Source organism: Triticum dicoccoides, chromosome 4A, assembly GCF_002162155.2.
Source record: "Triticum dicoccoides isolate Atlit2015 ecotype Zavitan chromosome 4A, WEW_v2.0, whole genome shotgun sequence".
In the NCBI taxonomy this organism is placed as follows: Eukaryota; Viridiplantae; Streptophyta; class Magnoliopsida; order Poales; family Poaceae; genus Triticum; species Triticum dicoccoides.
Window position 1 is genome coordinate 177,044,636 of NC_041386.1, and position 22,520 is coordinate 177,067,155.

The following is a 22,520-nucleotide window of genomic DNA, read 5'->3' on the forward strand; positions in this document are numbered from 1 at the left end:
TGTATGTCTTGCATGTGCTTATCTGTGGTGACAACGGGATATCACGTGATCCACTTGATGTATGTTTTGGTGATCAACTTGCGAGTTCCGTGACCTCGTGAACTTATGCATAGGGGCTGGCACACGTTTTCGTCTTGACTCTCCGGTAGAAACTTTGGGGCACTCATTGAAGTTCTTTGTGTTGGTTGAATAGATGAATCTGAGATTTCTTTGATGCATATTGTATAATCATACCCACGGATACTTGAGGTGACATTGGAGTATCTAGGTGACATTAGGGTTTTGGTTGATATGTGTCTTAAGGTGTTATTCTAGTACGAACTCTTGAATAGATCGATCCGAAAGAATAACTTTGAGGTGGTTTCGCACCCAGCAATAATCTCTTTGTTTGTTCTCCGCTTTAGTGACTTTGGAGTGACTCTTTGTTGCATGTTGAGGGATAGTTATATGATCCAATTATGTTATTATTGTTGAGAGAACTTGCACAAGTGAAAGTATGAACCCTAGGCCTTGTTTCCTAGCATTGCAATACCGTTTGTGCTCATTTTTATCATTAGTTACATTGCTGTTTTTATATTTTCAGATTACAAAAACCTATATCTACCATCCATATTGCACCTGTATCACCATCTCTTCGCTGAACTAGTGCACTTATACAATTTACCGTTGTATTGGGTGTGTTGGGGACACAAGAGACTCTTTGTTATTTGGTTGCAGGGTTGTTTGAGAGAGACCATCTTCATCCTACGCCTCCCACGGATTGATAAACCTTAGGCCATCCACTTGAGGGAAATTTGCTACTGTCCTACAAACCTCTGCACTTGGAGGCCCAACAACGTCTACAAGAAGAAGGTTGTGTAGTAGACATCAAGCTCTTTTCTAGCACCATTGCCCGGGAGGTTAGCGCTTGAAGGTATATCTTTAGATCTTGCAATCGAATCTTTTATTTTTCTTGTTTTATCACTAGTTTAGTCTATAAAAAGAAAAATACAAAAAATGGAATTGAGGGTACCTCATATGCTTCATCTTTTTAATGTCTTTCATGGAAATAAGGATTCCAATAATTGTGCCAAAGTGTTCGAATAAGAATGCATTAGAATGTTTGGCACTAAATCTTTGTATGATGAGCATGATTGCAATGTTGTTAGTATGAATTCCTTGAATATCCATGATACTAATGATATGCAAAGCCACAAGCTTGGGACCTATGTTTGATGAAGATGATATTTTTTGTCTTCCAAGTTTTGATGAGCAAATTTATTATGGTGATAGCATGCCTCCTATTTATGATGATTATATTGATGAAAGTGGCTTGGAAGAGTGTCAACTTTAGGAAGTGATGATCCCACTATTTTGGAGGATGTTTAATCTTATTGTGATAATTGTGAAAGTGGATTTGTAGAGGTCATGACTTTATTTAGTGATGAATCCACTATTTTGGAAGAGGTTCCAATTGATTATGAGAACAAAGTTGCTATCTATGATGATTATTGTGATGACTTGTATGCTATAAAGAATAATCATATACATGAAGCTTGTCATCATGATTTTAACTTTCAATTGGATTATGCCTCACATGATAGTTATTTTGTTGAGTTTGCTCCCACTATTATGAATGAGAAGAATTTTGCTTATGTGGAGAGTAGAATATTTTTCTATGCTTGTAGATCATGAAAAGAATGCTTTATGCGATGGTTATATTGTTGAATTTATTCATGATGTTACTGAAAATTATTATGAGGTAGGAACATATGCTTGTAGGAATTGCAATAATATCAAGTTTCCTCTCTATGTGCTTAAAGTTTTAAAGTTATGCTTGTTTTACCTTCCTATGCAAGTTGATCCTTGTGACCATAAATTGTTTGCTCACAAAATCCCTATGCATAGGAAGTGGGTTAGGCTTAAATGTGATAGTCATATTCTTCATGATGCTCTATTTATGTTACAATTCTTATCTTTTATGTGAGCACCATTGAAATCATCATGCCTAGCTGGGGCGTTAAACGATAGCGCTTGTTGGGAGGCAACCCAATTTTGTTTTTGTTCCTTGGTTTTTGTTCCTGTTTAGTAATAAATAATTCATATAGCATCTGTTTATATGTGGTTTTGTGCTTTTAATTAGTGTTTGTGCCAAGTAGAACCTTTGGGAAGACTAGGGGAAAGTCTTTGCGATCCTGCTGTAAAAACAGAAACTTTAGCGCTCATGAGATTTGCTGCCATTTTTAATGGAGAGTGATATTTAGTTAATTATTTTTTCAGATGATTAATATATAAATTCCTCACGTCAAGAGATTTATTTTAGAATTTTGGGGTTCCATAAGTATATGTTTGATCCAGATTACTACAGACTGTTCTGTTTTTGACAGATTCTGCTTTCTATGTGTTGTTTGCTTATTTTGATGAATCTATGAGTAGTTATAGAGTTTATGAACCATAGAGAAGTTGGAATACAGTAGGTTTAACACCAATATAAATAAAGAATGAGTTCTTTACAGTACCTTGAAGTGGTGGTTTGTTTTCTTTTACTAACGGAGCTCATGAGTTTTCTGGTATGTTTTGTGTTGTAAAGTTTTCAAGTTTTGGGTAAAGATTCGATGGACTATGGAATAAGGAGTGGCAAGAGCCTAAGCTTGGGGATGCCCCGGAAGGCATCCCCTCTTTCGTCTTCGTTCATCGGTAACTTTACTTGGAGCTATATTTTTATTCACCACATGATATGTGTTTTGCTTGGAGTATCAATTTATTTTGTTAGGATTGGCTTGCTGTTATTTAGAACAATGTTTTGCATCTTTTTTTTCAATAAAAGTGGCATTGATAGCCTTCACTATGCCTATTTTACAAGTCTACATGTTGCTGTTTGAAAACAGAAAGTTCATCGCTGTTGCAAAAATTCCCTAGAAAAGTCAGAATGTGATAAAATGTTGAAACCTTTTGCATAATAAGCTATGATAAATTTACTACAGTTGGAATTTTCTTTCATAATTTTTGGATCTAGGGAAGTATGGATCTTGCTGCATTCTTTACAGGCTGTCCTGTTCAGGCAGATTGTTGTTATGTTTGCATTGTTTGCATATGTTTGCTTCTTTAATGATTCTATTTGAGGATAGGACTATTAAGTATGCAGAGGCATTTAGTATGCAATGTTGAATAATATTTTTAGTGATTTGCTACAGTAGAGTATGATACGGTTTTTGCATTGGTTTATACTAACTTATCTCACGAGTCCTTGTTGAGTTTTGTGTGGATGAAGCTTTTGAGATTTAGGGAGACCGTGATATGAGAGGAATTAAGGAGATACAAAAGCTCAAGCTTGGGGATGCCCGAGGCATCCCAAGATAATATTTCAAGAAGTCTCAAGCGTCTAAGCTTGGGGATGCCCCGGTTGGCATCCCACCTTTCTTCTTCGACAACTATCGGATTAGTATCAGTTGATCCTAAGTTTTTGCTTCTTCACGTGATGTTTGCTATTCTTAGAATGTCATTTTATTTTGTTTTGCTTGTTGTTTGAATAAAATATCAAGATCTGAAATTATTAAATGGGAGAGTCTTCACATAGCTAAATAATTATTTAACTACTCATTGATCTTCACTTATATCTTTCGGAGTAGTTTGTTATTCATTCACGTGCTTCACATATATCCTATGAGTAAATGGTTGAATGAATTGAATATAATAAATCTGAAATTATATATGTTTCATATGCTTATCCCATGGGGAGTAATGACTTCACATATAAGAAGTAGAGGTGGTAAATTTATTGAAGGTTAGCAAACATTGTATTGGTCACTTGAACAATTCATGAAAGAATATAGAGGGAAGAGAGATTTCACATATAAATATACTATCTTGGACATCTTTTGTAATTGTGAGCACTCATTAAAATATGACATGTTAAAAGGTTGATGTTGGACAAGGAAGACAACGTAATGGGTTATGTTTTCTTATATCTGAAATAAAGTATATTGTCATGGATCATTCAACATCCTGAGCTTGCCTTCCCCCCTCATGCTAGCCAAATTCTTTGCACCAAGTAGAGATACTACTTGTGCTTCCAAACATCCCTTAAACTAGTATTTCCATGAGAGTCCACCATACCTACCTATGGATTAGTAAGATCCTTCAAGCAAGTTGTCATCGGTGCATGCAATAAAAATTGCTCTCTAAATATGTACGATCTATTAGTGTGGAGAAAATAAGCTTTATACGATCTTGTGATGTGGAAGCAATAAAAGCAATGGACTGCATAATAAAGGTCCCTAACACAAGTGGCAATATAAAGTGATGTTCTTTCGCATTAAGATTTTGTGCATCCAACTATAAAAGCGCATGACAACCTCTGATTCCCTTTGCGAAGGGCCAATCTTTTATTCTTGTCTTATACCTTATGCAACAGTCATGGTGATCTTCACCTTTCCCTTTACATTTTATCCTTTGGCAAGCACATTGTGTTGAAAAGATCCTGATATATATATCCAATTGGATGTAAGGCATCATGAACTATTATTGTTCACATTACCCTTGAGGTAAAAGGTTGGGAGGAGAATCTATAAGCCCCTATCTTTCTCTGTGTCTGATTAAAACTTTGAACCCATAAATATCACATGAGTGTTAGCAATTCTGAAAGACTAAATGATAGTTGAGTATGTGAAGTTTGCTGAATCAAAGCTCTGACATAGACCCTTCCTGAAAATAAGATGAATTGTAATTGTTTGATGACTAATAACACAATTTGTTAGTTTTCAAGAAAGTTTATTATCTATACTTTAACATGTGAATAGCTTGTTACTTGATCATGAGAAGTGATATGAGTTGAGCTACTGTTATGATATATAATGATGCTAGAAAAGGTGATTGAAATTACCAATGATCAAACTTGTGCACCTGCTAGCATTCACACTTCATAAATTCTTTCTTTTATCATTTAGCTACTCGAGGATGAGCAGGAATTAAGCTTGGGGATGCTGATACGTCTCCAATGTATCTATAGTTTATGAAGTATTCATGCTATTATATTATCTGTTTTGGATGTTTATGGGCTTTACTAAACACTTTTATATTATTTTTGGGACTAACCTATTAATCGGAGGCCTAGCCCAAATTGTTGTTTTCTTGCCTATTTCAGTGTTTTGAAGAAAAGGAATATCAAACGGAGTCCAAACGGAATGAAACCTTCGGGAGAGTTATTTTTGGGACGGAAGCAATCCAGGAGGCTTGGAGTAGACGTTAGGGAAGCTTCGAGGAAGCCACGAGGCAGGGAGGCGCGCCCTACCCCCTGGGCGCGCCCCCACCCTAGTGGGCCCCTCATGCCTCCCCTGACCAACTTATTCGCCTATATATGTACATATACCCTAAAAACATCAAGGAGCAGAATAGATCGAGAGTTCCGCCGCCAGAAGCCTTTGTAGCCACCGAAAACCAATCGGGACCCTGTTCTGGCACCCTGCCAGAGGAGGAATCCCACTCCGGTGGCCATCTTCATCATCCCGGCGCTCTCCATGACAAGGAGGGAGTAGTTCACCCTCGGGGCCGAGGGTATATACCAGTAGCTCTGTGTTTGATCTCTCTCCCTCTCTCGTGTTCTTGAGTCAGCACGATCTTGATGTATCGTGAGCTTTGCTATTATATTTGGATCTTATGATGTTTCTCCCCCTCTACTCTCTTGTGATGAATTGAGTTTTCCCTTTGAAGTTATCTTATCGGATTGAGTCTTTAAGGATTTGAGAACAGTTGATGCATGTCTTGCATGTGCTTATCTGTGGTGACAATGGGATATCATGTGATCCACTTGATGTATGTTTTGGTGATCAACTTGCGAGTTTCGTGACCTCGTGAACTTATGCATAGGGGCTAGCACACGTTTTCGTCTTGACTCTCTGGTAGAAACTTTGGGGCACTCTTTGAAGTTCTTTGTGTTGGTTGAATAGATGAATCTGAGATTGTTTGATGCATATCGTATAATAATACCCGCGGATACTTGAGGTGGCATTGGAGTATCTAGGTGACATTAGGGTTTTGGTTGGTATGTGTCTTAAGGTGTTATTATAGTACGAACTCTTGAATAGATTGATCTGAAGAATAACTTTGAGGTTGTTTCGTACCCTACAATAATCTCTTCATTTGTTCTCTGCTATTAGTGACTTTGGAGTGACTCTTTGTTGCATGTTGATGGATAGTTATATGATCCAATTATGTTATTATTCTAGAGAGAACTTGCACTAGTGAAAGTATGAACCCTAGGCATTGTTTCCTAGCATTGCAATACCGTGTGTGCTCACTTTTATCATTAGTTACCTAGCTGTTTTTATATTTTCAGATTACAAAAACCTATATCTACCATCCATATTGCACTTGTATCACCATCCCTTCGCCGAACTAGTGCAGCTATACAATTTACCATTGTATTTGGTGTGTTGGGGACACAAGAGACTATTTGTTATTTGGTTGCAGGGTTGTTTGAGAGAGACCATCTTCATCCTACGCCTCCCACGGATTGATAAACCTTAGGTCATCCACTTGAGGGAAATTTGCTACTGTCCTACAAACCTCTACACTTGGAGGCCCAACAACGTCTACAAGAAGAAGGTTGTGTAGTAGACATCAACTAGTGTATTGGAAATAACACATACTGATGTATGTGGTCTGTTGAGTGTTGAGGCTCGCGGCAGGTATCGTTATTTTCTGACCATCACAGATGATTTGAGCAGATATGGGTATATCTACTTAATGAAACATAAGTCTGAAACATTTGAAAAGTTCAAAGAATTTCAGAGTGAAGTGGAAAATCATCATAAAGTTTCTACGATCTGATCGTGGAGGCGAATATTTGAGTTATGAGTTTGGTCTTCATTAGAAACTATGTGGAATAGTTTCGCAACTCACGCCACCTGGAACACCACACCGTAATGGTGTGTCCGAATGTCGTAACTGTACTTTATTAGGTATGGTGCAATCTACGATGTCGCTTACCAATTTACCACTGTCCTTTTGGGGTTTTGCTTTAGAGACGGCTGCATTCACGTTAAATAGGGCACCATCTAAATCCTTTGAGACGACACCATATGAACTATGGTTGGCAAGAAACCTGAGTTGTCGTTTCTTAAAGTTTGAGGTTTCGATGCTTATGTGAAAAAGCTTCAGCCTGATAAGCTCGAACCCAAATTGGAGAAATGCGTCTTCGTAGGATACCCAATGGAAACTGTTGGGTACACCTTCTATCACAGATCCGAAGACAAGATATTCGTTGCTAAGAATGGATCCTTTCTAGAGAAGGATTTCTCTTGAAAGAAGTGAGTGGGAGGAAAGCAGAACTTGATGAGTGATGTCGCTTGAAGCTACGTCGGTATTTCCCCAAAAAGGAAGGGATGATGCAGCACATCGGCGGTACGTATTTCCCTCAGATATGAAACCAAGGTTATCGAACCAGTAGGAGAACCAAGCAACACAATGTAAACAATCCATGTACATAGATAACAAATCCTCGCAACCCGACATGTTAAAGGGATTGTCAATCCCTTTCGGGGTACGGTGCCTCAAGATAAGCAAACGGACGTGAGATAAATTTGTAGTAGATTGATAGATCGAACGCCAAATAAAATAAATAAAGAAAAATTACAGCAAGATATTTTTGGGTTTTCGGTTTAGTAGCTCTGAAAATAAATGCAAGAGAAAAGTAGATCACAAAGGAAATATATGAGAAAGAAGACCCAGGGGGCGTAGGTTTCACTAGTGGCTTCTCTCGAGAAAAATAGCAAACGGTAGGTAAGAAAATTACTGTTGGGCAATTGATAGAACTTCAAATAATTATGATGATATCCAGGCAATGATCATTATATAGGCATCACATCCAAGATTAGTAGACCGACTCCTGCCTGCATCTACTACTATTACTCCACACATCGACCGCTATCCAGCATGCATCTAGTGTATTAAGTTCATCGAGAAACGGAGTAATGCAATAAGAACGATGACATGATGTAGACAAGATCTATCTAAGTAGAGATAGACCCCATCGTTTTATCCTTAGTAGCAACGGTACATACGTGTCGTTTCCCTTTCTGTCACTGGGATCAAGCACCGTAAGATCGAACCCACTACAAAGCACCTCTTCCCATTGCAAGATAAATAGATCAAGTTGGCCAAACAAAACCCAAGTATCTGAGAAGAAATACGAGGCTATAAGCAATCATGCATATAACATATCAAAGAAACTCAAATAACTTTCATGGATATAAAAAAGATAGATCTGATCATAAACTCAAAGTTCATCGGATCCCAACAAACACACCGCAAAAGAGTTACATCATATGGATCTCCAAGAGACCATTGTATTGAGAATCAAGAGAGAGAGATAAAGCCATCTAGCTACTAACTACAGACCCGAAGGTCCAAAAAGAAATACTCGCGCATCATCGGAGAAGAACCAATGGAGGTGGTGAACCCCATCCGAGATGGTATCTAGATTGGATCTGGTGGTTCTGGACTCTGTGCCAGCTGGATGAATATTTTTTCGATCCCTATAGCATTTCTGGAATATTGGGGTATTTATAGAGCAAAGAGGCAGTCCTTGGGGCACCCGAGGTGGGCACAACCCACCAGGGTGCGCCTGGGCCTCCTGGCGCGCCCTAGTGGGTAGTGCCCCCCTTGGGGCACCTCCCAGGCGCAGCCAGGGCCCGTTGTGTTCCTTCTGGCCCATAAAAATTCTCCGTAAAGTTTCGTGGCATTTGGACTCTGTCTGATATTGATTTTCTATGATGTAAAAAACACAGAAAAAACAGGAACTGACACTTGGCACTATGTCAATAGGTTAGTACCAAAAAATGGTATAAAATGATTATAAATGATTGTAAAACATCCAAGATTGATAAATATAACAGCATGGAACAATCAAAAATTATAGATACGTTGGAGATGTATCAACATCCCAAGCTGAACTCCTACTCGTCCTCGAGTAGGGAAGTGATAAAAACATAACTTTTGATGTGGAATGCTGTCTAACATGCCATATCATATTTATTTCTTTATAGCATGGACATTTGGACTTCTATACTGTTCAAAGCAACAGTCTACTTTTGACATGATAATTTAAATATTCAAGCATATCAACAAGCAACCATGTCTTTCAAAATATCAATGCTAAAATAAGCTATCCCTAGCCCATCATGCTCAACCATTGATCCATCTATGAAACATACTTGCATATTAGCTATGTCCAATACTCAAGTACGATCATATTGCCTCCTAGTTGGTGCTTTTATAAGAGAAGATGGAGACTCAAGTTCAAAAATAAAAATTGCATAAAGTAAAATATAGGCCCTTCGTAGAGCGAAGTAGAGATTTGTAGAGGTGCCAGAGCTCAAAGCGAAAAACTTAGAGATAAAAACATTTTGAGAGGTGTATCCATCCCACCAACGAAAACGACTTAGAGCTCCCAATACTTTACATGCATAGATATGTCAGTGCACAAAAGGAGGGGTCGTATTTTGTGCCCCTTTACTTGTGCATGGGCAGTTGGAGTCGCACCTGTGGCCACACCTAGCGGGCAGAGAAGGAAGCAAAGCCACAAGACAACCAGAACAACGCCAAGCCAGAAACACGAAGAGCAGAGGGACAAGGTGGACTCCCCCAGCAAGGCCCTTGCCAGGGCAGCCTCCGCAGCCCCCGCAAGAACCTTGCCGGGGCAACTTGCCTGACACCAGTAGAGCCGCCCCCTTGGGCCCAAGGGTTCCAACACCATCAACCACTTTGGAACCAAGGCTCGGGAGGCACCTCCATGGTGGCATGCAAATCTTTGTGGAAACCAGAAGCACACAAGACTAGATGATGACAAGAAGACGATGATCCCCGGCAAGATCCTTGCCAAGGATACCCACGAGACCCCCAGCAAGACCCTTGTCGGGGATGACCAAGATGCCGTGGCAAGACCCTTGCCGAGGCCCCGGCAAGACTCTTGCCGAAAACATCCGTGGGGCCGCAACCAGGCCCACGTCTTCCAAGACTCCACCGCCGTTCCCATGCAGTTGCCAGCCAACCAACTAGGAAGGCGCCTGCGTGGCGACGTGCGGCCTCTAGGCTGACTCGGCAAGCACCTGCGTGGTGGCATGCAGATCTTCGTGAAGATCCAGCTACCGCACCAACTCAGCAGCCAGCCAACGTGGCACTACATGCCTCATCAGTTCAGACGCACGTCAAAGCCAGGCGAGGCGGCGACAACTGGGATGATCTTCCTTGTCGTCCCCGATAAAGCAAGTGGACACCTAAGTAGCGCATTTAATGCACTTTGTCATGTATGACAGGCGATAAGCTTGTACACTGTATACCTTTCCACCTCCTGTGTGCCACTGTGGCGGCCCTTTTGACTATAAAAGGAGGCCCGTGGCATACTGAGGGAAGATTCAGATTTTTTGGACGACGCACACATCGTAGCTAGTTCAAGAACTCAAGAACACTCAAATATACACCAAAGCAGGACTAGGGTATTACGCATCCTCGCGGCCCGAACTTGGGTAAACGATCCTCGTGCTCACTTCTAGACACACTCTTTGCACAACCTCGCGCCCGCCAACCGTAGCGAAAAGGGGTCCCATTGATCCCATAGGTGTCGTTTCCCCCAACATCTTTAGCGCGCCAGATAGGGGCACACAGTTGTGAAAATCTGGTCTAGTTGGCGCAGCGGCTTCATCGTGGTCATCACTCCAAGGAAGAAGACGACCGAACGAGCGGCATCATTTGCAGATGCAATAAACGCTCATGCGGCGACAGAAAAGCTAAGTCATGCGAAACTTTGAGTAATTCCTTTATGTATAAGGTTGTTTTCCTCGGAGATCATGCTCTTGGTATGAGAAACCTGCACGCGATGGGGGCCTTCCGCTATTGGCAACACCCTTGTTCTATTTCGAGTCCGCTCAACAGTTCGTGCGGCCGCGTCGAGAACGGCAAGGTGGCCTTCCCGCTATTGGCAATGCCCTTGTTCTGTTTCAAGTCCGCTCAACAGTTCGAGCGACCGCGCTGAGAACGACAAGGTGGTTTACTTGGCCGCAAGCACACCCGACCGGTTGTTGAGGATCCATCCTCGAAATGCCACAGCCTGGGTTTACGCGCCGGCAGGCCTATCCAGTTGAGCATAGGGTGTACATACAAAGAAAGATCGAACAGGAAAATAATATGCATCGTTTCAAAGTACTGCAGAGTTATATTACACTAGTTGTTGCTGCAGTTCTACCTAAAGATAAAAATTGTCTTGGTCATGAACCTGCAGCGGCGATGAGAAACGGGGTGCCTAGTCCCGGCGCTAGCCCTCTATCCTTCGAACTCTGTCGACGCGGTTGGTGATGGGCTGATACGCTCTTCGAGTGCCGCGAGGTCCACACCCTCCGGCAAGCTCTCCAGCGCGGCGTCGAAGTCGATGTTGGGGTTCCAGTATGCCACCTTGGTGAGAACCTTGGTCAGGGCACCCCGGCCAAGCCTCTGGGCCTCGTTGGCCAGAGAGGATGCTCTGTTGGAACGGAGCTGCTCCAGGGCCTCAAGAATGCCCTCGAAGAACAGGGTCAGCTTGGCATTGGGACTCGCACCCGCCTCAGGGGAATACCTGAGTCTTGACATGCCCATGGCGGCCAGCTGCGTGGTAAGCCTCTCCGCGACACCAACAAGGCGGTTGATCCAGAGGTTTTCGCCCTTCATGTAATCCTCGTGGTTGGCGGTGTTGTTCCTCCGCAGCTGCTTCTCGTTCTCCAGGGCCTTGGTCAGGGTCTCTTCCCGGGCACTAACCTCCGAAAGCGTCCCCTCAAGACCCTCCAGCTTCAGCTTCAGGTCTTTGATGGAGTCATTGGCCTTGGAGAGCAACTCAGCTTTGCCGAGGACTACGGCCTGCGCCTCCACCAAGGCGTCGTTGAGCGTGTCTTTCTCCTTCGCCAGCTCCAGGACCTGTTTCTTCAGGTCATCCCGCTCCACCTCCAGCTCCTTCACTCTGCCGACATGGAACAGGGCTTGGGCATCAAGCGCCTCCCTGTGCTTCTGCTCCAGTTCCTGGGTCCGCAGCATGACGAGCTTCTCGACCTCCTCATCCTTGCCGCGGAGCGTGGTAGCGAGTGTCTCCTCATGAGTGGCAAGGTCCTCCTTGATATGTCTCCAACGTATCTATAATTTTTTTTGTTGTTCAATGCTATTATATTATCTGTTTTGGATGTTTATGGGCTTTATTATACACTTTTATATTATTTTTGGGACTAACCTATTAACCGGAGGCCCAGCCTAAATTGCTGTTTTCTTGCCTATTTCAGTGTTTCGAAGAAAAGGAATATCAAACGGAGTACAAACGGAATAAAACCTTCGGGAGAGTTATTTTTGGAACGAAAGCAATCCAGGAGACTTAGAGTAGACGTCAGGGAAGCTTCGAGGTGGCCATGAGGCAGGGAGGCGCGCCTGCCCCCTTGGGCACGCCCCCACCGTCGTAGGCCCCTCGTGGCTCCCCTGACCGACTTCCTTCACCTATATATGTCCATATACCCTAAAAACATCAAGGAGCAGAATAGATCGGGAGTTCCGCCGCCAGAAGCCTCTGTAGCCATCGAAAACCAATCTAGACCTGTTCCGGCACCCTGCCGGAGGGGGGAATCCCTCTTCGATTGCCATCTTCATCATCCCGGCGCTCTCCATGACGAGGAGGGAGTAGTTCACCCTCGGGGCTGAGGGTATGTACCAGTAGCTATGTGTTTGATCTCTCTCTCTCTCTCGTGTTCTTGAGGTGGTACGATTCTGATGTATCGCGAGCTTTGCTATTATATTTGGATCTTATGATGTTTCTCCCCCTCTACTCTCTTGTGATGAATTGAGTTTTCCCTGTGAAGTTATCTTATTGGATTGAGCCTTTAAGGAGTTGAGAACACTTGATGTATGTCTTGCATGTGCTTATTTATGGTGACAATGGGATATCACGTGATCTACTTGATGTATGTTTTGGTGATCAACTTGCGAGTTCCGTGACCTCGTGAACTTATGCATAGGGGTTGGCACACGTTTTCGTCTTGACTCTCCGGTAGAAACTTTGGGGCACTCTTTGAAGTTCTTTGTGTTGGTTGAATAGATGAATCTGAGATTGTGTGATGCATATCATATAATCATACCCACGGATACTTGAGGTGACATTGGAGTATCTAGGTGACATTAGGTTTTTGGTTGATTTGTGTCTTAAGGTGTTATTCTAGTACGAACTCTATGATAGATTGAACGGAAAGAATAGCTTCATGTTATTTTACTACGGACTCTTGAATAGATTGATCGGAAAGAATAACTTTGAGGTGGTTTCGTACCGTACAATAATCTCTTCGTTTGTTCTCCGCTATTAGTGACTTTGGAGTGACTCTTTGTTGCATGCCGAGGGATAGTTATATGGTACAATTATGTTCTTATTGTTGAGGGAACTTGCACTAGTGAAAGTATGAACCCTAGGCCTTGTTTCCTAGCATTGAAATACCGTTTGTGCTCACTTTTATCATTAGTTACCTTGCTGTTTTTATATTTTCAGATTTCAAAAACCTATATCTACCATCCGTATTGCACTTGTATCACCATCTCTTCGCCGAACTAGTGCACCTATACAATTTACCATTGTATTGGGTGTGTTGGGGACACAAGAGCCTCTTTGTTATTTGGTTGCAGGGTTGTTTGAGAGGGTCCATCTTCATCCTACGCCTCCCACAGATTGATGAACCTTAGGTCATCCACTTGAGGGAAATTTGCTACTGTCCTACAAACCTCTGCACTTGGAGGCCCAACAACGTCTACAAGAAGAAGGTTGTGTAGTAGACATCAAGCTCTTTTCTTGCGCCGTTGCCGGGGAGGTTAGGGCTTGAAGGTATATCTTTAGATCTTGCAATCGAATCTTTTAGTTTCTTGTTTTATCACTAGTTTAGTCTATAAAAGAAAACTACAAAAAATGTAATTGAATTTACCTCATATGCTTCATCTTTTTAATGTCTTTCATGAAAATAAGGATTCCGATAATTGTGCCAAAATGCTAGAAGAAGAATGTATTGAAATGTTTGGCACTAATTCTTTGGATGATGAGCATGATTGCAATGTTGTTAGTATGAATTCCTTGAGTATCCATGATGCTAATTATATGCAAAGCCACAAGCTTGGGGATGCTATGTTTGAAGAAGATGATATTTTTTGTCCCCCAAGTTTTGATGAGCAAATTTATTTTGATGATAGCATGCCTCCTATTTATGATGATTATATTGATGAAAGTGGGTTTGGAAGAGTGTCAACTTTAGGAAGTAATGATCCCACTATTTTGGAGGGTGTTGAATCTTATTGTGATAATTATGAAAGTGGGTTTGGAGAGGTCATGACTTTAGTCAATGTTAATCCCACTATTTTGGAAGAGTGTCAACTTTGCATACTTGTAGATCATGAAAAGAATGCTTTATGTGATGGTTATATTGTTAAATTCATTCATGATGCTACTGAAAATTATTATGAGGGAGGAATTTATGCTCGTTGGAATTGCAATATTATCAAGTTTCCTCTCTATGTGCTTAAAATCTTGAAGTTATGCTTGTTTTATTTTCCTATGCAAGTTGATTTTTGTTCCCACAAGATGTTGCCCACAAAATCCCTATGCATAGGAAGTGGGTTAGACTTAAATGTGTTAGTCATATTCTTGATGATGCTCTCTTTATGTTACAATTCTTATCTTTTATGTGAGCATCATTGAAATCATCATGCCTAGCTAGGGGCGTTAAACGTTAGCGCTTGTTGGGAGGCAACCCAATTTTATTTTTGTTCTTTGCTTTTTGATCTTTTTAGTAATAAATAATTCATCTAGCCTATGTTTATATGTGGTTTTGTGTTTTAATTAGTGTTTGTGCCAAGTAGAACCTTTGGGAAGACTTGGGTGAAGTCTTTGTGATCTTGCTGTAAAAAACAGAAACTTTAGTGCTCACGAGTTTTGCTGGTATGTTTTACTGGAGAGTGCGATTAGGTTGATTATTTTTGAAGATGATTAATAGACAAATTCCTCATGTACATGAATTTATTTTGGAATTTTGGGGGTTCCAGAAGTATACGTTTGATCCATATTACTACAGACTGTTCTGTTTTTGACAGATTCTGTTTTCTATGTGTTGTTTGCTTATTTTGATGAATCTATGAGTAGTATCGGGGGGTATGAACCATAGATGAGTTGGAATACAGTAGATATTACACCAATATGAATTTAGAATGAGTTCACAACAGTACCTAAGTGGTGATTTATTTTCCTATACTAACGGAGCTTACGAGTTTTCTGTTAGGTTTTGTGTTGTGAAGTTTTCAAGTTTTGGGTAAAGATTCGATGGACTATGGAATAAGGAGTGGCAAGAGCCTAAGCTTGGGGATGCCCAAGGAACCCCAAGATAATATTCAAGGACAACCAAGAGCCTAAGCTTGGGTATACCCTAGAAGGCATCCCCTCTTTCATCTTCATTCATCGGTAACTTTACTTGGAGCTATATTTTTATTCACCACATGATATGTGTTTTGCTTGGAGCGTCATTTTATTTTCTTTTGTCTTGCTTGCTGTTTGAATAAAATACCAAGATCTGAAATTCTTAAATGTTATAGAGTCTTCACATAGTTGCATAATTATTCAACTACTCATTGATCTTTACTTATATCATTTGGAGTAGTTTGTCATTTGCTCTAGTGCTTCACTTATATCCTTTTAGAGCACGAATGTGTTTTTATTTTATAGAAATTATTGATCTCTCGTTCTTCACTTATATTATTTTCAGAGTCTTTAGAACAGAATGGTAATTTGCTTTGGTTATGAAATTAGTCCTAATATGATGGGCATCCAAGAGGGATATAATAAAAACTTTCATATAAAGTGAGTTGAATACTATGAGAAGTTTGATACTTGGTCATTGTTTTGAGATATGAAGATGGTGATATTAGAGTCATGCTAGTTGAGTAGTTTTGAATTTGAGAGATACTTGTGTTAAAGTTTGTGATTCCCGTAGCATGCACGTATGGTGAACCGTTATGTGATGAAGTCGGAGCATGATTTATTTTTTGATTGTCTTCCTTATGAGTGGAGGTCGGGGACGAGCAATGGTCTTTTCCTACCAATTTATCCCCCTAGGATCATGCACGTAGTACTTTGTTTCAATAACTAATAGATTTTTGCAATAAGTATATGAGTTCTTTATGACTAATGTTGAGTCCATGGATTATACGCACTCTCACCCTTCCACCATTGCTAGCCTCTCTAGTACCGCACAACTTTCGTCGGTACCATAAACCCACCATTTACCTTCCTCAAAATAGACACCATACCTACCTATTATGGCATTTCCATAGCCATTCCGAGATATATTGCCATGCAACTTTCCACCGTTCCGTTTATTATGACATGCTCCATCATTGTCATATTGCTTTGCATGATCATGTAGTTGACATCGTATTTGTGGAAAAGCCACCATTCATAATTCTTTCATACATGTCACTCATGAGTCATTGCACATCTCGGTACACCGCTGGAGGCATTCATATAGAGTCATATTTGTTCTAAGTATCGAGTTGTAATTCTTGAGTTGTAAGTAAATAAAAGTGTGATGATCAGCATTATTAGAGCATTGTCCCAGTGAGGAAAGGATGATGGAGACTATGATTCCCCCACAAGTAGGGATGTGACTCCGGACGAAAAAGAAAAAAAAGAAAAAAAGAAAGAAAAAAAAGAGGCCACAAAAAAGGCCCAAAAAACAAAAAAAGAGAGAAGGGGCAATTCTACTATCCTTTTACCACACTTGTTCTTCAAAGTAGCACCATGATCTTCATGATAGAGAGTCTCCTATGTTGTCACTTTCATATAATAGTGGGAATCTTTCATTATAGAACTTGGCTTGTATATTCCAATAATGGGCTTCCTCAAAATGCCCTAGGTTTTCGTGAGCAAGCGAGTTGGATGCACACCCACTTAGTTTCTTTTTGAGCTTTCCTACACTTATAGCTCTAGTGCATCCGTTGCATGGCAATCCCTACTCACTCACATTGATATCTATTGATGGGCATCTCCATACCCCGTTGATACACCTAGTTGATGTGAGACTATCTTTTCCTTTTTGTCTTCTCCACAACCACCATTCTTTTTCCACCTATAGTGCTATGTACATGGCTCACGCTCATGTATTGCGTGAAGATTGAAAAAGTTTGAGAACATCAAAAGTATGAAACAATTGCTTGGCTTGTCATCGGGGTTGTGCATGATTTAAATATTTTGTGTGATGAAGATGGAGCATGGCCAGACTATATGATTTTGTAGGGATAGCTTTCTTTGGCCATGTTATTTTGATAAGACATGATTACTTTGTTAGTATGCTTGAAGTATTACTATTTTTATGTCAATATTAAACTTTTGTCTTGAATCTTTCGGATCTGAATATTCTTGCCACAATAAAGAGAATTACATGGATAAATATGTTAGGTAGCATTCCACATCAAAAATTCTGTTTTTATCATTTACCTACTCGAGGACGAGCAGGAATTAAGCTTGGGGATGCTGATACGTCTCCAACGTATCCATAATTTTTTATTGTTCCATGCTATTATATTATCTATTTTGGATGTTTATGGGCTTTATTATACACTTTTATATTATTTTTGGGACTAACGTATTAACCAGGGGCCCAGCCCAAATTGTTGTTTTCTTGCCTATTTCAGTGTTTCGAAGAAAAGGAATATCAAACGGAGTCCAAACGGAATGAAACCTTCGGGAGAGTTATTTTTGGAACGGAAGCAATCCAGGAGACTTGGAGTAGACGTCAGGGAAGCTTCTAGGTGGCCACGAGGCAGGGAGGTGCGCCTGCCCCCTTAAGTGCGCGCCCACCCTCATGGGCCCCTCGTGGCTCCCCTGACCGACTTCTTTCGCCTATATATGTCCATATACCCTAAAAACACAGAGGAGCAGAATAGATCGGGAGTTCCGCCGCCAGAAGCCTCTGTAGCCATCGAAAACCAGTCGGGACCCTGTTCCGGCACCCTGCCGGAGGGGGGAATCCCTCTCCGGTGGCAATCTTCATCATCCTGGCGCTCTCCATGACAAGGAGGGAGTAGTTCACCCTCGGGGCTGAGGGTATGTACCAGTAGCTATGTGTTTGATCTCTCTCTCTCTCTCGTGTTCTTGAGGTGGTACGATTCTGATGTATCGCGAGCTTTGCTATTATATTTGGATCTTATGATGTTTCTCCCCCTCTACTCTCTTGTGATGAATTGAGTTTTCCCTTTGAAGTTATCTTATCGGATTGAGCCTTTAAGGATTTGAGAAAACCTGATGTATGTCTTGCATGTGCTTATTTGCGGTGACAATGGGATATCATGTGATCTACTAGATGTATGTTTTGGTGATCAACTTGCGAGTTTCGTGACCTCGTGAACTTATGCATAGGGGCTAGCACACGTTTTTGTCTTGACTCTCTGGTAGAAACTTTGGGGCACTCTTTGAAGTGCTTTGTGTTGGTTGAATAGATGAATCTAAGATTGTTTGATGCATATCGTATAATAATACCCATGGATACTTGAGGTGACATTGGAGTATCTAGGTGACATTTGGGTTTTGGTTGATATGTGTCTTAAGGTGTTATTCTAGTACGAACTCTTGAATAGGTCGATCCGAAAGAATAACTTTGAGGTGGTTTCGTACCCTATAATAATCTCTTCGTTTGTTCTCCGCTATTAGTGACTTTGGAGTGACTCTTTGTTGCATGTTGAGGGATAGTTATATGATATAATTATGTTATTATTCTTGAGAGAACTTGAACTAGTGAAAGTATGAACCCTAGGCCTTGTTTCCTAGCATTGCAATACCGTTTGTGCTCACTTTTATCATTAGTTACCTTGCTGTTTTTATATTTTCAGATTACAAAAACCTATATCTACCATCCATATTGCACTTGTATCACCATCGCTTCGCCGAACTAGTGCACCTATACAATTTACCATTGTATTGGGTGTGTTCGGGACACAAGAGACTCTTTGTTATTTGGTTGCATGGTTATTTGAGAGAGACCATCTTCATCCTATGCCTCCCACGGATTGATGAACCTTAGGTCATCCACTTGAGAAATTTGCTACTGTCCTACAAACCTCTGCACTTGGAGGCCCAACAACGTCTACAAGAAGAAGGTTGTGTAGTAGACATGACTCCTCCTGGGAGTTCAGCTCAGCCTGGTGCTGATGTCGAGCGGCTTCGTCCTTGGCGGCCTGTTCCCTCGCCACCTCTTTGGATTTCTTGACATCGGCCTGCTTCAGGATGAGCTCCTGTTTGCGCTCAGCCAGCAAGTCCCGAGCGACCTTCAGTTCCTCATGGGCTTGGCGGAACAAGGCCTGCGTCTCGATGATGCGTTCCTCGAGATCCGCCTCTTGTCCACTGCCGCCATCTTGGATTTTGCCTTGTCTAGGCAGGCACGGTGAAGCGCCCGGAGCTTCTGGAAGTTGGTGCTCATGGCTCGAAGCAGCTGCTCCTCTTGGGAACCGCTGCCGTCGGTGATCGGTTTGTCAACAACCTGGATCCCGGTGGAGGTGTGGTCCTCGTCGTCGAAGGCCTCCCCTTCGGTTGGCGCCCTGGTGCTTGTCATTGCTGGAAGGTGGACGAACAGGTCATCGCCCACCTTCAAGTACTTGCCCGAGCTGGAGGCAGCAGCGGAGGAAGGTTGGTCATCAACCACCCCCTCCTTGGTAGCGGCCTTGCCGGCCTCTTCGGCAGGCCCCTTGTCGGCCTCCCCGGCAGGCTCCTTGGCGGCCTCTTCAATGGCGGTCTTGGCGGCCTCCTCGGGGGCGATCTTGTTGGACTCGGCCTCGGCATCCCTGGCGACCTCCACGATAACAGTGTCGATATCCTCCTGGTCCGCCGAGGAAGGATCTGGATACCAAGAAGGGAGGATGAGACGGGGCCATGGTCAAGGTTCAATAAGAAAAAGAAAGAGCGAGGACGGAAAGCAAACGACTTACCCGCTTCAAGCTGGGAAGAAGTAGCGCCCTCCCCTCCAGCATTTGTTGCCGGGGCAGAAACCCCGGCACCCAAGTTCGTCTCCTCCTTCATATGAGTTGGCCTGGTGGTGGATGCCCTCGCCGGGGACGCCCCTCGGGGCGGCGTGTTGGGGGTGGCCCTCAGTGGCTCCTCCTGCCGCCGTTCTTCTCCTACGAACCCGGCAAGGTCAGCATCAAGGATTCACACCCCAATGTTCATCAGTGGAGGAGTGAGTGGTGAGCTTACGTTGGGGGCTGGAGCGGGGGCTGCGCTGGGTGTCGGTGTCAAAACCAGCGGATCTCGGGTAGGGGGTCCCGAACTATGCGTATAAGGTCGATGGTAACAGGAGACAAGGGACACAATGTTTACCCAGGTTCAGGCCCTCTCTATGGAGGTAATACCCTACGTCCTGCTTGATTGAAAATCATGAATACGAGTATTACAAGAGTTGATCTACCTCGAGATCGTAATGGCTAAACCCTAGAGGTCTAGCTTGTATGACTATGGTAATGAATATATCGTCCTCCGGATTAAGTCCTCCGGCTTATATAGACACCGGGAGGATCTAGGGTTACACAAGGTCGGTTACAAAGAAAGGAATCTACATATCCTGTGGCCAAGCTTGCCTTCCACGCCAAGGAGAGTCCCATCCGGACACGGGTGCAGTCTTCGGTCTTCGTGTCTTCACAGCCCATCAATCCGGCCCATGGCTAACGGGTCGGACGCCCGAGGACCCCTTAGTCCAGGACTCCCTCAGTAGCCCCTGAACCTGGCTTCAATGACAAGGTATCCGGCGCATAGATCTGTCTTCGGCATTGCAAGGCGGGTTCCTCCTTCCGAACTCCAAAACAGTCTTCGGACGAAACAAACATGTCCGGATATGCAACACATAGTCGTAGAGAGTATAGTATTTCACGAATCCAATCTACCGACAACTTTAGTAATGTGACGTCACGCTTTCCCGATCATTATTTCAAACTGTTTCCCGTCCCGTTGTTCCATGTTTTGGGGCGTGGTTTTTATTGGCACATCTTGTCGAAGCATAGATCGTGTCCCCTTATCGCGGGATTTTCATTAATACGAGCGTGGGTAACCCAACCATCCCGCGGGAAAGATTCCTTAGGAATAGGCAGGTTCTTAGGCTTAGGAGGAGGCGTTCAATACCCGCTACCTTTATAAAGGAACCAAGAGCCGACTTTTTATGCCAAACCTCTCCTTAGCCTTCCCAACCTCGAGTTCTAGCACCCAAGGTTCGACTTCATTGCTTCAAGCCTCCCCATCATGTCCGGACCCAGCTCTCAACGCCGATGGGTGGCTTCCTCCGTTACAGAGAAGGATATTGCAAAGCTTCGGGTGGCCAGATATTTGACCGCAGAGGTCCACCACAAGCTTCCTGCTCAAGGACAGGTTATTCCGACCCCCAGATCTAGCGAGAGGGTCATATTCATCTCCCACTTCCTCCGGGGGCTAGGGTTTGCTCTTAATCCCTTCGTCCGGGGGCTAATGTTTTATTACGGACTAGATTTTCATGATCTAGCCTCGGACTCTATCATCCACGTCTCAGCGTTTATCATTACATGCGAGGCCTTCCTCCGAATCCCCCCACACTTCGGCTTATGGCTCAAGACCTTCAGTGTGAAGCCGAAGGTAGTTGACGGGGAACAGGCAGAGTGTGGTGGTGCTGTAGTGAGCAAGCTTACCAACACTCTCTGGCCAAAAGGCTCTTTCACCGAAACCTCCCACCAATGGCAGCGAGAATGGTTTTATGTCACGGAACCCTGTAGAACCAAGTGGGCAGCTATTCCTGCATTTCGTTCCGGCCCTCTGCCACAACTTGCATCATGGATCAACAAGGGGCCGGACTAGGGATTAGTTGATAAAATGCAGATTCTACAGAGCCGCATCCGAACCCTCCTTGAGAGAGACATCAATCTTTTCAATGTGATTCAAGTGATGCTAGTTCGCTGAATCCTTCCCTGCCAGCGCAGGTCTCGCCGCATGTGGGAGCTCAATCCAGAAGGACCACGAACCCTCCAACACTTCTTCGGCATTATGCATAAAGGGATGTGGAAATTGTTTTTTGGGAAGCGAAAACATTGGCCAGACACTACTGAGGACGATGGCCTTAACTGCAACCGTCCAGATACCCCGGTAAGCACTTGTCTTTCGAACATTTTATAACTACGCATACCGTAATATGGTACTGAGCAGGCTATCTTCCTCCAGGGCTGGATAAATAAGGTGGAACTAATTATGTGTTCGGCCCCTCTGCCCGAAGGCCCAGCGAATCTTGTTTTAACAAGGATGCTAGCCCTGGCACCATACCAGATGCCTGTGAAGGAGGCTGAACCGGAGATTGGAAAGACCAAAGATGCCCCCTATTTCAAGCGTACATCAGACATTGTGTCCGGAGGAATCAAAATTTCCTCATCCGAAGACAAAAGTGAAGGGGGGGCCACTGTCTCCTCCCCTCATGGGAAGAAAAGGGCCGTCTCCGAAGATTTGGAGAAACAAGCTC